This window comes from Peromyscus maniculatus, chromosome 19 (genome assembly GCF_049852395.1).
Source record: "Peromyscus maniculatus bairdii isolate BWxNUB_F1_BW_parent chromosome 19, HU_Pman_BW_mat_3.1, whole genome shotgun sequence".
In the NCBI taxonomy this organism is placed as follows: domain Eukaryota; kingdom Metazoa; phylum Chordata; class Mammalia; order Rodentia; family Cricetidae; genus Peromyscus; species Peromyscus maniculatus.
The window spans coordinates 61,826,987-61,843,992 of record NC_134870.1 but is presented as its reverse complement, the minus strand read 5'-3'; positions in this window follow the sequence as shown (position 1 = coordinate 61,843,992).

The window sequence follows — 17,006 nt, the reverse complement described above, 5'->3', positions numbered from 1 at the left end:
CTGAATTTCAGATTCTCAGCCTGGGTATGAAGCTCAGAGGCAGAATACATACAGTACGCTGGTGTTGATTCTCAGCACTGCAATAATTATTACTAAATAAATAATAGGCAAGGATATTATAAAAGTTCACCTTCCTTCATCTTCCCTTCTTAGCTAAGCAAGAATTTCTCTATGAGGTGCCTAGAAAAGGGGATTTTCACTGGTAATTGGTTGAGCATTTTAAAAAAGTAACCACTTAGGTCACACTGCAGTTTTGCAAACTCAAGTAGGTAATGATGTATTTGTGGTTTTTATCAAAGAGGTTTGTCCTCTCAGGCGAAGAGGATCTTAGCGTCCTCCAGTGCAGTTCGGCTGCTCTAAGTGGAGTTGCTGGGGGGTAGGAGGAGGGAAGCATGGAATGAAATGTGCTGGTCTCATGATGCCAGGGATGGGTTTAAACCTGCATCTTATGACAGGGTGCTGAAATGCAGTGTCTAATTATGGCGCATTTAATAGTAATGTGAAAGCAACAATAGCGATACACACACACACACACACACACACACACACACACACACACACTTTACAAATGGTCTTTATCCACAAGTCCAATTATATGGCATCCATACAGAAAAATGAGAGCTCAAATGACGAAATATTTCCCATATTTGAAGTCCATAAACTTTTTAGTAGGAAGGCTTCATGAGATTGCCGTAAAGGTAATTATCTATCTTTTCTTCCAACCAAGGAGATACCCATAGAATCCTCACTGTAGTTCTGAGGGTAAATAAAGGCCCATGGGAGCAGATATTTCCCAGAAAGCACTGAGTGACTTCTTTTAGAGCATCAGTTCTTTTCTGGCTTTGAAGAAGCACACTTCATGTTCTGAAATAGTATACATTGCTAAACATGTCTCTGGGACATCGGTATATTTAATATACTGGTAAAATTGCTAATTAATTAGCTGAGTATATTCTGCTATTTACTGATAGAACCTAACAATTCAATTAATATTTAAAGGACCTCAGATTTTCTGCATTTATATATTTTGAATAAAATATATTTTATATGACTTTTCCAGTAAAATATCACATTTCATATAAAATTACATTGTTAAGTATTTTCAAAGACTTTGTATGCTGAGATCTCACTATGAGAGAATTCACAAAGGGTAGAACTTGTTATGGCCAGATCAACCTCTACAAAGGATGTAACGACAAGGACACTGAGAGGCCAATCTAGGTAGAAGAGACAACACAGTGGCTAGGAGTGTGATTGTTCTCACAGAGGCACTGAGTACCTCTGGTGACTTATACCTGCCTCTCACTCCATTCCAAGGCTATCTGAAGCCTCTGACCTCCATGGACACTTGCATTTGTACACACACACACACACACACACACACACCATTTAAAAAATAAAATAAATCTTGAGTGCAGGCATGAACCACAGCATTTAGGCAGAGGTCAGAGAACAACCTCAGGCATTGTGGTTCTTTTTCCACAGCTGTTTTAAGTGTTAGATTAAAAGGAAATGAATGGGAAAGCATGTGGTATTTAGCAAAATCCCTGTATGTTTGTATCTCTACTGGGTAACAGTCATCATATGACATCAGGTTTTTTGTTTTTTTTGTTTTTGTTTTTGTTTTGAGACAGGGTCTCACTATGTCATCTTGGCTGACCTGGAATGCTGACCTTGACCATGGAACTTAGAGATCTGCCGGCTTCTGTCTCTAGAGTGCTGAGATGAAAAGTATGCTCCACTACACCTGGCTCCTTTTATTATTTATTCATTTGTTTATTATTTATTTATTTAATTGTATGTGCATTGGTGTTTTACCTGCATATGTGTCTGTGTGAGGGTGTGGGAACCCCTGGAACTGGAGTTACAGACAGTTTTGAACTGTCATGTGGATGCCAGAAATTGAACTGTAGGTCCTTGGAAGAGCAGCCAGTGCTCTTAACTGATGAGATAACTCTCCAGCCCCATGACATCAGAATTTAAAGAATTAACATTCAATGAAATGATTCCTAATGATATCCTGCTATGCGTGTAGACTGGAGCCTAGCGTAATCATCATCAGAGTGTCTTCATTCACAACTGATAGTAGTAGATGGAGAGACCCACAGCCAAACATTAGGCTGAACCCAGAGAATCCTGGAGAAGATAGAGAATCCTGGAGAATATAATTCTGGAGAAAGGATTGTAGGAGCTCAGAGTGGGGGGTCAAGACACCACAAGAAATAGGCCTACAGAATCAACTAACCTGGGCTCACAGGAATTCACAGAGACTCAACATATAATCAGGGAGCCTGTATGGGTCTGACCTGACCTGCGTCCTCTGCATGTTATGGTTGTGCAGCTCGGTGTTCTTGTGGGACTCCAAACAGTGAGAGTGGGGCCTGTCTCTGACTCTTGCTTGTTTTGGGGACCCTTTTCCTCCTACTGGGTGGCTTCATCCAGGCTTAATATGCAGTGATGTGCCTGGTTTTATTATAACTTGACATGCCATGTTTGATTGATATCCCTGGGAGGCCTGCCCTTTTCTGAAGGGAAAGGAGGAGTAGATCTGAGGGAGAAGGGATGAGGTGGGGGATTCTGGGAAAGAAGGAGGGAGAGGGAACCTCACTTGAGATGCAATATATGAGAGAAGAATAAATAATTTAAAAATCAATATTCAATTATATGCATTTGACAAGGAAGAAAAAAGATAGAGGGAATTTTTTTCATTTTTTTTTCCAATTTTCAGTTTTTTTCAGTTTTCATTCAATAAGCAGATGCTCTGGCATAAATATTAAGGAGAAATGTGTTTCAATGGCTCTTTAAGCAAAAACGTCTCTATGAAATGAGTATAATTACAGTATTTTGAAATGTGTATTTTTCTTTTTGAGATACAATATCATGTCCCTCAAGGCTAGCCTTAAAGAACTTGTTTTGTTACCAAGGATGGTTCCAATATCCTGATGACCCTGCCTCTTCCAAGTACTAGGATTACAGGCATGTACCACGCTTAGACTTGAAATGTATGTATTTGTACAAATATTCCTGTGGCATCGGTCAACCATTGTATTTTTTCTACTGCTCAGTTGAAGAAACAGTATTTGTTTTCAAAGCTGGGTGGGGGAGCACTGGCTGTCTTGGAGCTATTGGGAAACAGTGAGCCTTGTTTGCAAGCAGCAGCTTCCTGAGGAATTTTCCAGGACACATTCTACAGTCCTTTTATTTTGAAACCACTTTAGACTCATAGAAGTTGCAAAAATGGCCAAGCAGTTCATAACGTTGTTTTCCATTCTTTGTTGGTTTTCCGATAGTGTTTACAAGTTTAACCATAACATAACTACCAAAACTCAGGAGAGAACACTGAGGTAGAATTGTGAACTAGATAACAGGCCTTATTCTCACTCATTGGCTTTTCCTGAACTTCGTCTTTCTGTCCTAAGATCTGATCCAGGTTCCAGACTTCAATGAAGTCATCACATTTTTAAAAATCTTCTCTAATCTAGGATGAATCTTTCTTCTTCTGCCTGTTGTGACTTTGATCTGTGGTTCCATGAAGGTAAAGAAATTAAATCATCTCAATATATTTTTTGTCTTCTGTATTATTTCTCAAATATTTCTGTGTAAACAAAAGTCCAGGATATTTTCTGTAATAGCTTATCTATTATTTTGACATTACATAAGTGATTGTAGCAGAAAGTATTACTAGGTGGGGTTAAACTGCCTCAGCAATACTTCAAATAGCAAGCTACTCCTATTTTTCAATAGGTAGTACCTTCCAGAAAGAACCATTTCACATACTTGCAGAATTTCTTGGTAGTACTTGATATCTAACACCTCAGAGGGACAGGAGATATAGCATTTCTACATTCAAGTCCTGATACCATTCATTTCCCAAGAGCCTTTCTGGCTTTTGTGCAAAAGAAAAACAAGCTAAAGCTTGTAAACAATTGAGAATGACTTCATGTTGAAACTTTTTAAATGATTTCAACAGTCACAATTGCTTAGTGTCAGTATGTTTTAAATTCTTCAGCTATAAACATTAAATGTTCATAAACTGAAATGTAATATCGTTTATGGATTTTAATGCATGATGATGGAAATAAGAATGAACAGGCTCTGATGGTAAAATGCTTACTGAGCAAGCATGAGGACCTGAATTCAGATTCCCCAGCAACCACAGAAAAGCCAGGTGTGAAACTGCTCAACCGTAATACCAGCATCAAGGAGGCAGACACGAGAGAATCCTTGAGCCTCCCTGGCCAATCAGGACAGCTGGCTCAACAAGCTTTAGACTCAGTGAGAGACCTTCAGAAAATAAGGCCTAGAGCAGTAGAGGAAGACACCAGTGTCAACGTTGGGCCTTGGCATAAGCATGCATGGGTGAGCACATCTGCACACTCACACACTCATATACATATGTTATACATGCACACACAGAGAGAGAGAGAGAGATACAGAGACAGAGACAGAAAACGAACAGTTGAGACCTAGGAAGCCTAACTGTCTTTAAATGGTGGTTATCACTCTATGTATAATTTGACTAACATAAAAAGGCAAAATTTTTTCTCGCACGTTTGAATACTACTAGCAGAATATGTGTGTACGTGTGACCCTCTGAGGATTTTTTTTTAAAAAGGTTAAAGAGTGTGGTTTATTTAGGTTCTGACTTTTATGATTACCATCCTCCTCCTTTTTGGTGGCAGTTGGGGTACTGCTTTAAGTTGTACTGCTTTGCTTTGTAGCTCAGTCTGACCTGGAACTCACTGTGTAGCCCTGGCTGGCCCCAAGCCTCTGATCTCCCTGCTGTGGCCTCCTAACTGCTGGGGATTCAAGTATGTACTACCTAGCAAAGGTCAACTTTCATTTTAGCTCATGCTTAGAGAAGAGCTACAAAATAAGAGAGTTATCATAAAACCTGATTACCCCTTTTTATTTTGTTAACATCTTCTATCACTGTGATATATAGCTTAAAACTAAGTAATCAACATAAATGCAACATTGTTTTTGTTTTTGTTTTTTACTATAAACCTGAGATTTCATTGGCTTTTTCCGTTAATGCCCTCTGTTGCTGGAGGGCTTCTCTCCAGGTCCCACCAAGCCCCGCAGTCCCACAATCCACATATAAAATAATCACTCAGACGCTTATATCACTTATAAACTGTATGGCCGTGGCAGGCTTCTTGCTAACTGTTCTTATATCTTAAATTAACCCATTTTAATAAATCTATGCCTTGCCACGTGGCTGGTGGCTTACCGGCGTCTTTACATGTTGCTTGTCCTGGCGGTGGCTGCAGTGTCTCTCCCTCCTTCTTCCTGTTTCCCCAATTCTCCTCTCTCCTTGTCCCACCTATACTTCCTATCTGGTCACTGGCCATCAGTGTTTTATTTATGTAGAGTGATATCCACAGCACTAAACCTGAGATTTCATTGGCTTTTTCTGTTAATGCCCTCTGTCTGCTCCAGAATCTAACCCAGAATGCATTTACTTTCAATATTTACCTTGGAATGAATGTTGGGTAATTTCTCTCAGTTTGACTTTATGTGATCTTTTCTTATGAACTGATTGAAGTTGGGAATTTTTGTTCAGAGTTCCACAGAAGCAATGCTGAGCTATGCTTTCCTGAGTGCTCTCTTTCATGGTGTGGTGTTCACATGATCACTAGGTAAGGATGCTGCCTGTGGGCTCCCTCCCTTTCATGGTGTGATGTCCACACTGTCATTTGGTGAAGATGTCTGTGGGCTCCCTCCCTTTCATGGTGTGATGTCTACATAGTCATTTGGTGAAGATGGTGCCTGTGGGCTCCTTTCATGGTGTGGTGTCCACATGATTACTGGGTGAAAATGCTGCCTGTGGGCCTCCCTCCCTGTCATGGTGTGGTGTCCACATGGCCATTTGGTGAAGATGGTTCCTTTGGGCTCCTTCCCTTTCATGGTGCCATATCCACACTGTCATTTGGTGAAGATGTCTGTGGGCTCCCTCCCTTTCATGGTGCCATATCCACACTGTCATTGGGTGAAGATGTCTGTGGGCTCCCTCCCTTTCATGGTGACATATCCACACTGTCATTTGGTGAAAATGGTGTCTGTGGGCTTTCCCATTATGGTGTTCCATGGTTCCCTTCTTTTTCAGCATTTATTCTTTGGCAAGCAGTCACTAAAACTAGCCAGCAAAGGAGAGCAGATGGAAATCATTTCCTGAAGCAGGACTTAGCTACATACATTGCTTAGAATTCATATGGAAGAAAAATTTGTCTCAGGAGAACTTTTAAAAGTTAGTTTCAGAATTATCGGTTATACACAGAGAGGCACTGTCTCAAAAGAACTAAACAACAATGATGATGTTCTAACATTATCCAGGTATCCAATTCTTTCATTGATGCCTAAACAGAACTACCTATTGCATATGTTTTTGGTGGGTTCTGATAATGTACAAAACATATGAGGCATCCACATAAAATAGTTTATTTTCCATGGGAGAAAAAGGTTAAAAACAAGGTAGCAATAAATAATGAAGGTAATTACATATCATTATGAGTACAGTAACTCAAACTGCAATGTGTAAGATATTATGATAACTCTGGGGGAGATCTGAGAGATCACAATTTCATGAGGTCAGCCTGAGATGCTGATTTCTAAAAGAGAATTTAGAAAAACAGAACAAGCTGATTTTTTTTAAACTATAGCATGGTCTAGAGGCAGGAAATGGTCCTGACATGGTTATTTCAAGTATTAACTCAACAGGGTGATGCAGAACCCAGATATTTGGTTAAATATTGTTCAGGGCATATTTTTAGGGTATATTTCTAGATGAGATTAACGTTTGAATCAGTAGACCAAGCAAACACTGATTACCTCCCCTGATCTGACAGGTGTTTTGGTCATATTCTCATTGCTATGAGCAAACACCTGATAAGAAGCAACTCTAGAAGTTCCTTATTAAAGTGACTTATTTTATTTCATCACTTGAGGAGATCTAGTCCATTAAGAAGGGGAAGAAATAGTCACAAGTGTGTGCAGCAGTTGACTGTATCCTGATGGACAATTATGAGGCCAAAGGATGCCAGCTAGAACCAGGCCCCAACTACAACCTCAATGTCTGCCTCTCCAGTGACCCACTTCCTCCAGTGAGGACTCACTACTCCCTAAAGGTTCCCTGACTGTTGAAACAGTGTCACCATCTGAAGACCAATGATTCAAACAAGTGAGCCCATGGGGGACAGTTCACACTGTAGCAAGGGACATGATATAATCTACTGAAGACCTACATGCAACCAAAAGGCCGAAGATGGGCCATTTGCTACCTTGCTGTCCCACTGAACTGGGACATGGGTCTTCTACCTTTGTGGATGAGGATGCACATTACATCCCCAGCTCTCCTGGTTTGCAGGCTTTCTGGTTTAGATTAGTACAATAATATAGGCTCTGTTATTTCCACAGCTCTCTGACTGAGTATGAATGCATGTGCCCAGAACATAAAGGGAGTTTCCTGTGGTCACTCCTCACCCACGTTCATGTGTTGGAGGCTTGGTCCCTATGGTAGCAGTATTGGGCCCTGGTGTGGACTTTCAAGAAGTGGGTTCTAATGGAAATTTCACTTGTCTTGAGGGCATACCCTTGGAAGACATTGAGGTATTTGTCTTAGGAGCCTGGTTAGCCTTTGTGAATGGAGGAGTTCTTCAAAAAGAATAAGCCTGGCCCCTCCAAGGCTTCTGGCTTCCCACCATCTACTATGAGGTGGTACAGCCAAGGGAATGCCCATCAGAGCTGGTACTATGTTGTGTGGAATTCACCTTCCAAAAATGTGATTTACACAAACTCCTGTTTCTTTATAAGTAGTCTATATCGTGTATTTCATTATAGCAATGGCAGAAGGAATGATATCAGGCCAGTGTGGCCAATAGAGAAAGATGATCCTGGAGATCAATGTTATAAGAAGCAGATTAGAGGAAGGGCCTTGCAGGGGCTTGAGGACCATGTAAAGGAGGGATTTGACTTTTATTCCAGAGATTGTAAGAAGACTTTGAAAGGCCTCTTAGCAGGAAAACAAACAATTATGAATTATGTTATTAAAATATCACTGTGGTAGTTCTGGAAACAGAGCAGATGTCAGAAAAGTAACCAGTGAGTGAGTGTGGCCTCAGTACAGAACATATCAGCACATATATAGGAAAGCAGGGGAATTTGAGAGAACATTTGGAGTTAGCACTGACACGCTTCATGTGTCTTAGTGTTCTTACATGTGGGTTTTACAGAGTTTTAAGAAAATGTAAGAGCTTTGATGCTGGGGATCCAAACTCCTGCTTGCACAGCAGGCGCTTTGCCAGCTAAGCCATGTCCCCAGTCTCTCGGTGACTCCTTTCAATAAACGTTAGGAAATATGTCTTACAAATATAAAAGTGAGTGCCAATAAAAATTTGTGCCAGGTATGATGGTATTTGGCAAACTGGGAAAGGAAGATCATAAATTTAAGGTCCGATTATACACACACACACACACACACACACACACACACACACACACGTATGTATATAATGTGTATATGTATCTGTGGAATTAAAATTTTCCTTTAAAGTCATGCTTTATGGAAAGACTATCAAATAATAATTATCTCTGGGCACCAAGTCATAGACTATTACAAATATTTTCTGTGGTGGTCTGAATAAAAATGGCTCCTGTAGATTCATATGTTTGAATGCTTTGGCCTATAGAAAGTGGCACTATTAGGAGGTGGGGCCTTGTTGGAGGAAGTGTGTCACTGTGGGGGTGGGCTTTGAGGTCTCCTATGCTCAAGCTATGTCTCGTGTGGCACACGGTTTCCTTTTGTTGCCTGTGGGTCAAGATGTAGAACTCTCAGCTCCTTCTCCAGCACCATGTCTGCCCACAAGCTGCCATGTCCCACCATGATGATAATGGACTAAGACTCTGAAACTGTAAGCCAACCCCAATTAAATGTTTCCCTTTTTAAAAGCTGTTGTGGTTACAGTGTCTCTTCACAGCAATAAAACCCTAAGTTAGACAATTTCCGTTTTCTTCTTAGATCCTTTTTATATTTTTCTTAACTCTATAAAATAGCCATGCCTGGCCTTTGCAGTCTGAAAGAGGTTCTTTTTTATCTTTTATATCTATCTATCTGTCTGTCTATCTATCTATCTATTATCTATCTATCTATCTATCTATCTATCTATCTATCTATCTATCTATCTATCTATCTATGTTGGTTTTTCGAGACAGAGTTTCTCTGTGTAGCTTTGGAGCCTGTCCAGGCTGGCCTTGAACTCACAGAGATCCACCTGGCTCTGCCTCCCAAGTGCTGGGATTAAAGGCGTGCGCCACCATCACCACCACCACCACCCCGCCCAAAAGAGGTTCTTTTAGAGAGAACTGTTAGATTAAACTGAAATGTGTAGGTATTTAATACAGTATATCTGGTATGTGACAACTGGCTAGCACATCAGGTAGTTCTTTTCTCAACAACTAAGCTTTGAAGACTGTTATGAAAATGAAAACCAAAGGAGGTGCACTGTGATGACATTGCTTCCTACCCTCTTCAGCCAAAACGACAACGCGAGGTCCATCAAGTGTGCACCCTTGGTGAGCAGCACCCAGCTTGTCAAAATGACTGTGCAGGCTTTTCACCAGATCTTGACAGAACCTCCAAGAAAGGTCAAAGCAAAGTTTGACTAGATGAAAACCAAAAACCTGCCCAGCGTCTCAGACTGTTTCTTGGCCTCGAGCGCACGGGGTTCAGCAAACGCTTTCAGACTACACAGAGAAAGCCTGAGACTGCAAACGATAACCACAATGTGCAACGCGACATGGGTGGGGTTTTCTGTGTGACAGCTCAAGCTTGCATCAGTTGAAGAGCCTGGGATGAAAGCTACTCAGGAAATCCTGCGGGGCATGCCCGTTCTCCGGCGGCCATCTTAGCCCAATGACAGTTGCTTCCCATCACTCAGTCTTCTGTGATTTGGGGTTTGGGCTTCTCCATGCTTTAAATCATTCCTGGCTTGTTATTCTTTCACCGCTGGAGCAACTAACAAGCTCCACAAATGAGTGGTTATTTTTCTTAAATATCTTTCATAGCTGGGAAAAAAAATTGTTTTAGCTAGAGTGTATTAATTTCCACAGAGAAAAGCAAGTAATTCTTGTTTCCCTCTTTATCGCTTCTTGTCTCTAAAATGTCCTACATATGGCTATTAAGTAAATATAAAAAATATAGCCAGTTCAGAATTAAAACTCCAAAACTGAAATGGCTAATTCAGCCAGAGGGACGCTAATCTGAAGTGGGTGGCTGGGAGTAATGTGGTAGAGATGCTACTGAAGCCCTCATCTTGGCCCAGTGGGTGCTTTGGAAAGATTAATTCTATGTGGCACAGCCTGCACCGTGTTTAAGGATGTTCAGCACTAACATATGACTGCCACCTGCTAGATGCCAGTGAGTGGGGCAGAATTCCAGACCCCCCAAATGTGTCCATCAAAAATGTCAAAATATGCCATAGAAAATAAAATCACTTTCCGCTGGTCAGTGCTGTGCTAGGCAAAAGACCTTGTGAAACCAAGTTCTTTGGGCCTCTGCCAATTCCAATTGATCAGGTGGCCCTGTGGTCAATATGCTGGTTAGTTCTTGTCGCCTTGACACACACTACAGTCTTGTCGCAAGGAGGAACCTTAATTTAGAAACTGACTCCATCAGATTGGCCTGTGGCCATGTCTGTGGGGCAGGTGGTCCTGGGCTGTGTAAGGAAGCAAGCTAAGGAAGCCATGGAAAGCAAGATAGTAATCAACACTCCTCCATGGTCTCTTCTTCAGTTTCTTCTTGGAGCTCCTGCCCTGGCTCCCCTAGATAATGTACTGTGATGCAGAAGTGTAAGCCAGATAAACCCTTTCCTCTCCAAGTTGCTTTTGGTCAGCGTTTTATCACAGCAATAAAAAGCAAACCAGAAAAAGCCAATCTCTACCAGCAACCAACATAAAGCATGGACACACAGAGATGTTCTTCCATTTTCCATGTCAAAGCCTTTGAATGTTGTCTAGGTTTCTCCTCTCAGTCCTGAGTGGGCAGCTTGGCAGGCAAGGATCGAATCAGTCACTTATCAGGTACCTGTGCCCCATACATCAGTAAATGTGAATGTTTATGTATTGCTTTTAATATCCATAAATTCATAATACATTGAATATTGGTGCTTAGAAGTGTCCTAAGCACTATTTTTTTAAAAAGAACATACATGGTCTTATTATGTTGTCCAAACTGATCTCACACTGTTGTACTGAGGGATCCTCCTGCCTCAGCCTCAAGAGCAGCTGGTTCTAGCAGGTGCAAGCCGTCATAGCTGTCTGCCCTGTTTTTTGATCCACTAGCAATGCTCTCCAATCCCACACACTCCCATGACTATTGTCTCAATTCTAATTTTATTTTTTTTCTCGTTTCTCAAATATACATGCAATCCAATCTCAAGATATTTATTCATTAATATTATCCTAGATTATAATCCATTAATTAAAACCAAGTAATTTATAGAATAAAAATGTTTCTTCTCTAAAATAGTTCCCAACAAAGCAACATATGTTGTTTTATTTTGTTACTTTTCTGTTGCTGTAATAAAACATGGCCAAGCGCTGCTTGGGGAGGAACGTGTTCATTTCCGCTCACATTTCTGAGTAGCAGTTCATCACTGAGGGAAGTCAGTTCAGGAACTCAAAAACAGAAACCTGGAGGCAGGAACTGACCAGAAGCCATGAAGCAGTGCTGCGGGCTTGTCCCTTGTGGCTTGCTCAGCTTCTTAGAGTACCTGGATCCTCAGCCTAGGGATAGCACTCCCAGGCTGGGCTGCTGCGGAACAGTCTTCATATACTGTAAACAGGTATTACTCTCCGTGTTAATAGAAAGCTAATTGGCCGATGGCTAGGCAGGATATGGCTAAGTGGGAGAATCAGACTAAGAGAACGCTGGGAAGAAGAAGAAGAAGAAGAAGAAAGGTGGAGTCAGAGGAGATACCATGAGACGCAGAGTGAGGAGGATGCAAACTATGTCCACGAGGTAAACGAGCCTCAGGCAGCACAGAGATGAACAGAAATGGGTTAATTTAAGTTGTAAGAGTTAGTGAAAGACAACCTTAAGCTACTAGCGAGCATTTGCCATTAACATTAAGTCTCTGTGTAGTTGTTTGGGGAATGGCTGGTGGGACAGAGCTGGTCAGCAGTCTAGACAGAAAAGCCTGCCTACACTGGGCCCTCCCATATCAATCATCAATCAAGAAAATGCACCCAGACTTGCCCACAGACCTATCTGGTGGGGCCATTTTCTCCTTTGAGGTTACCCATATGGCTCTAGCTTGTGTCAAGTTGACTTAAACTAGCCAGCATAGCCTGCTTAATATATTTGAGGAACATTTTATTCTTCCCACTCCAAAGAATTTGCTGTGTGCCACACCATGGAAAATAGCCAAGGGGCATTGATTTCCTCTAGGAAGAAGAATTACTTAATTTTTCTTGTGAAGAACTCAGAAAAGTGGATCGGCCATTGCTAGATTCCTATCTTCAAGCAAGGACCTTTTCCTCCCCCTTGCCCACTCCCTACCCCCTTGTTCTCAGAGAGAGAATTTCATGTGGTTCAGCTTGATTTAAAACTCTTCTGTTGCTGAGGATGACCCTTGTACCGATCCTCTTGTTTCTACCTCCTAAGTACTCCAACTGTAAGCTCGAGGCATCACACACATCTCCTCCTCCCCTCTTTCATCTTTGGTAAAATGAGAATGATAATATCTACACTCAAGAGCTATTAATATTGGGCTCAGGAGATGGCTCAGTGGTCAAGAGCACTGGCTGCTCTGCCAGAGGACCCAGGTTCTATTTCCAGCACCCACATGGCAGCTCACAACTGTCTGTAAGTCTAGCTCCAGGGGATCCAATGCACATAAAACAAAATTTTTTTAAAAAAGAGCTATTAATAGTATACTGTATGTAACTTGATTTAAGCTATCAGCTATTTCTGATCTTCAGGAGTTTTATAGGTATCATTTTGTAGATGCCACTTCTGTTCTCCCCCCACCCCAGCACTGGTTAATAAATTTGAAGGGTTCAGTTACAGAATGAAAATCCATTCTTGTTTAAAAAAAAAAAAACAACAATTAACTATGTGTGGGCCCTATTGATTTCATGGGGCTAGTTATGCTTGCTAACTAGCATTTCCAAGGATCCACTTGTCCATCCTCCCACTAAATGAAAAGCTACGCTGCAAGTCTGACAATTGACAGGGAAATGAATACAACTGACTAATAATGACTTGGCTGTGTGAGATGTTTTTCAATGCTGGTCCATTTAACTCAAGCAACATGCTGAATGCTAGTGAGCCTAGGACTCCTCTGAAGGGACTGTGTTCATCTGCCAGGCTATTTCAGTGCTTTGCATCATTAGCAAATCTAGAAGAATTGGAAGAAAAAGAAAAACTAGTTGTTTACAAGTAATTGGAGCCTTGAGGTATAGTCCAAGAGACACTCATGGCCAAAGAGGAACTTAATTCTAAGGTTCTGTTTTTAGGCTTTCCTAATAGAATTCACTGAAGAAACAGCATGGTCTTTTTATTTAATATATTTTTGAAATTAAAATATATTTACAGCATTTTCCCCCTTTTCCTTTCCTCCCTCCAACTCTTCCTATTCATCCCTGCCATGTTCTCTCTCAAATTCATGACCTCTGTTTCTTGTTTCACACACACACACACACACATGAGTCTATGTATTTAGATATTCCTAAATATATAAATACAACCTGCCCAGTCCATATAATGTTACTTACATGAGTATGATTTCTGGGTTGACTGCTTGGTTTTTGGGTAAACAACTAGGAGGCTGTGCCCTGGGGAAAACTATTTTTCCTACTCTCAGCGTTCTTTACTTGCCTGTAGTTCTTTGTCTAGAGTTGAGGCCCCATCCTCAACTCTAGACAAAGGAGGAAGATTTCCCCCTTCCTTCTTAGTATGGCTATTGGCATCATCATTTTTCAGGTCTTGTTTAGGCAGCCAAGTTGGCCACACTTCATGGGTATTGCTTCTCTGACATTTCTAGATGAACTCTGACAGCCAACTTCCTGTTCTCTTGTTCTTACGTTCTTTCTACCTTCGATTCTGCTGTGATCTCTGAGCCTTTGGTACAAGAGCTGTGTTGTAGAGGCATCAGCTGTGACTGGGCTCCATATGGTCATGTGTTCTCAGCATTGGGGCCAGTTGTGGTTCTCTGTAAAGGTTTCCACCTCTTACAAGGAGACATTTCTTTGATGAGGGGTGAGATTTATACTTACTGTGGGTATAAGGATAAGTATTTAGACTGTAGTTAGGAATTAGGCTGATTTAGTAAAGTGTCAGTTAGAGGTTCTCCTATAAGATCCACGACTTCCTGGGTAGTTGGTTAGGTTTCCAATACCAGGTGTAATTTTCCTTTTGTTGAGTGGGTCTGAAGTCCAAGTAGAGAGCTGTTGGTTATAGTTAAAGGTATGTATGCCACTACTGCATCCTTAGGGATAGCATGAATGCTAGTCATTGTTTTATTTCGAAGGTAGCATAGCTGGGTGAGACTATTGGATGGTTCCTCCCCTTGGAAACTTGCATGGAACAGTATGCTTCTTAAGAAGTGATTTTGATCCTATGTAGGCTTTTTGAGAATTGCTCCAATTATCTAGGAATTAAATTTGCAAAGGTGATTTGGAAAAAATGTATTGGAAGAAACGCACGCGCGCACGCGCGCGCGCACACACACACACACACACACACACACACACACACACACACTGTGTTGCTTGCTGCTCTGTATGGATGCATCAGCATGTTTTAAAGGAGTTTTCTTTCTCAAGACCCTCACTCCATATTTGATAAGAAACAGAATCACAGCTGAGCAGGGTGGCCCTTGCCTATAATCTCAGAAGTTCTTAGGTTCAGGAAAGAGGATTGAGAGTTAGTTCAAGGTCATTTTGAGCTAGGTAGTAGAGAAGAGGGATGGGGGAGAGGAGGAAGGACTAGAATCATGTTTAATATATATATATGTGTGTGTGTGTGTGTGTTTACACATGTATACTAATTATTCACATAAAATAACAACTTTGCTGTAAAAGAAACAAAATAGCTTATCCTGACCCAAACGCACCTTGTGTAGACATTTCCTTCAAGTTACAGCATTCCATCCCAGAGGCACCTTGACAGCCCTCTTGAGCCATCATCCCTCTTGGGTTGGGAATATGGTGATGGAGCTGTCTTTGAGCTTTCCATGCTCCTGTGGGTGAGTCCTCACCCTTAGATCTGAAAACAACCTCAACGAACTCATTAGCTCACCAAGGTGGGCTTCGATGGTGTCATTGCTTTGCTGTCAGTTTCTTGTTCCGGGCCAGTAGACTCGGGTTCCCGTCTCCTCAGGAAGAGTCACGTGACACTCGGAACATGGATTTTAAGTCACCCCAGATGACCCGTTACAAAATGAAAGTGGTTGCTATGAACTTTCTTCGGCGAAAGGAAAAGTGCAGTTATAATCAATACAGTGAACAAACACATCCGTGGTAGTATCAGATGACCAGGACACAGTGAATCCGGCAAATCTTTCCAGGAACTCCATAGAGGTTCCTGATTTGCTAAATTCAACAATACATTCAAGATAAGACACAAAGACTAAAGGTAAATAGCTGTTTTTTTCTAAAGAGCCCAAAACAGCATGAGGTTCTCATGGTATGCTGATGAGGTTTTCACCAACTTGAAACAAGGTAGAGTCATCTGGGAAGAAGAAACTTCCAATGAGAAAATGCCTCCATCTGTCTGGCCAGTAGGCAAGTCTGTGTGTCATTTCCTTGATTAATGATTGATGTGGGAGGGCCCAGGCCAGGGTAGGCAGTGCTGCCCCTGAGGGGGTGGTTCTGGGTGGTCTAAAAGAGCAGCCTGAGTGTAAGCCAAAAAACACCCTTTTCTCCCCATGTTGATTTTGGTCATGGTGTTTATCAAAGCAGTAGGAAGCAAAGCGTGGCATTTCCTCTCTACAAACAATATGTTCTACTGAACCAGGGAAGGGAGAAATGTGTTGGAAGATGCACACACATACCAAAAAATCAACATACAGGCACACACGCACCCCAGGAGAAGGCGAGGATACTCTGAGCTCCTAATGTGCCATGTGCTTTACAGACATCAGAATATCAAACTATGTTGTTTTATCTCTATTTATGTAATCGAAATTGCCTGTTTTGTTTGTTTTTACAGTGCAGGTTCAGATCAGTTACACAACATACTTAACTACACTGTCAGCAAAATCAAGAGTCTAGAATGGCGACTTTATGACCCAAAGCAAGTATGTCAAAACCTTATTATTATTATTATTATTATTATTAACATAAACCATTCAGGGCTTCAATGCATCAGAGCCTCTTTAAATAAAACAAACAAAACTCAACAAACCTTCACATTCTTGTTAATCATGTCCTTTACCTGGTTACCTCGATCTTAATATAATTTATACTCTTTCCCCAATCCCATTAACACACATCACTCATGTTTAGGGGTTAGCGGTTTTGCTAACCAATCATCAGACACCTAAAGAATTATATACTTAAGAAATTATAAATTTTGGTATGAGCCGAACACTGAAGCCTGCAGGGAAAACCGAATCAATACAAGAAAAGAATGGCGCTGAAGAGATGTCTCAGAGGTGAGGTACTTGATGCTCTTTCACAGAACCCAAGATCAGTTCCCAGAATCAAGGGGCTCACAGCCACCGGTTTACTCCAGTTCTAGGGGGTCCAACGCTCTTTTCCGGCTTTTGCGGGCACTAGCACTCACATAGCATTCATTCTCACATACACGTTAACAAAATTCTTTTTAAAAGATTAAAGAGGAGAGATGGAAAAAAGAAAAAAAGAAAAGGCCATTTGGTTTCCTCCTCCTCCTCCTCCTCCTCCACTTAACGACCTCCACCGGTTTGCAAAGGTCCTGCCCGTTCTCCCGCCCTCTGCCACTCAGGCCGCTCCGCTCCGAGTGCGCAGGCGCGAGGCCGGAGGGC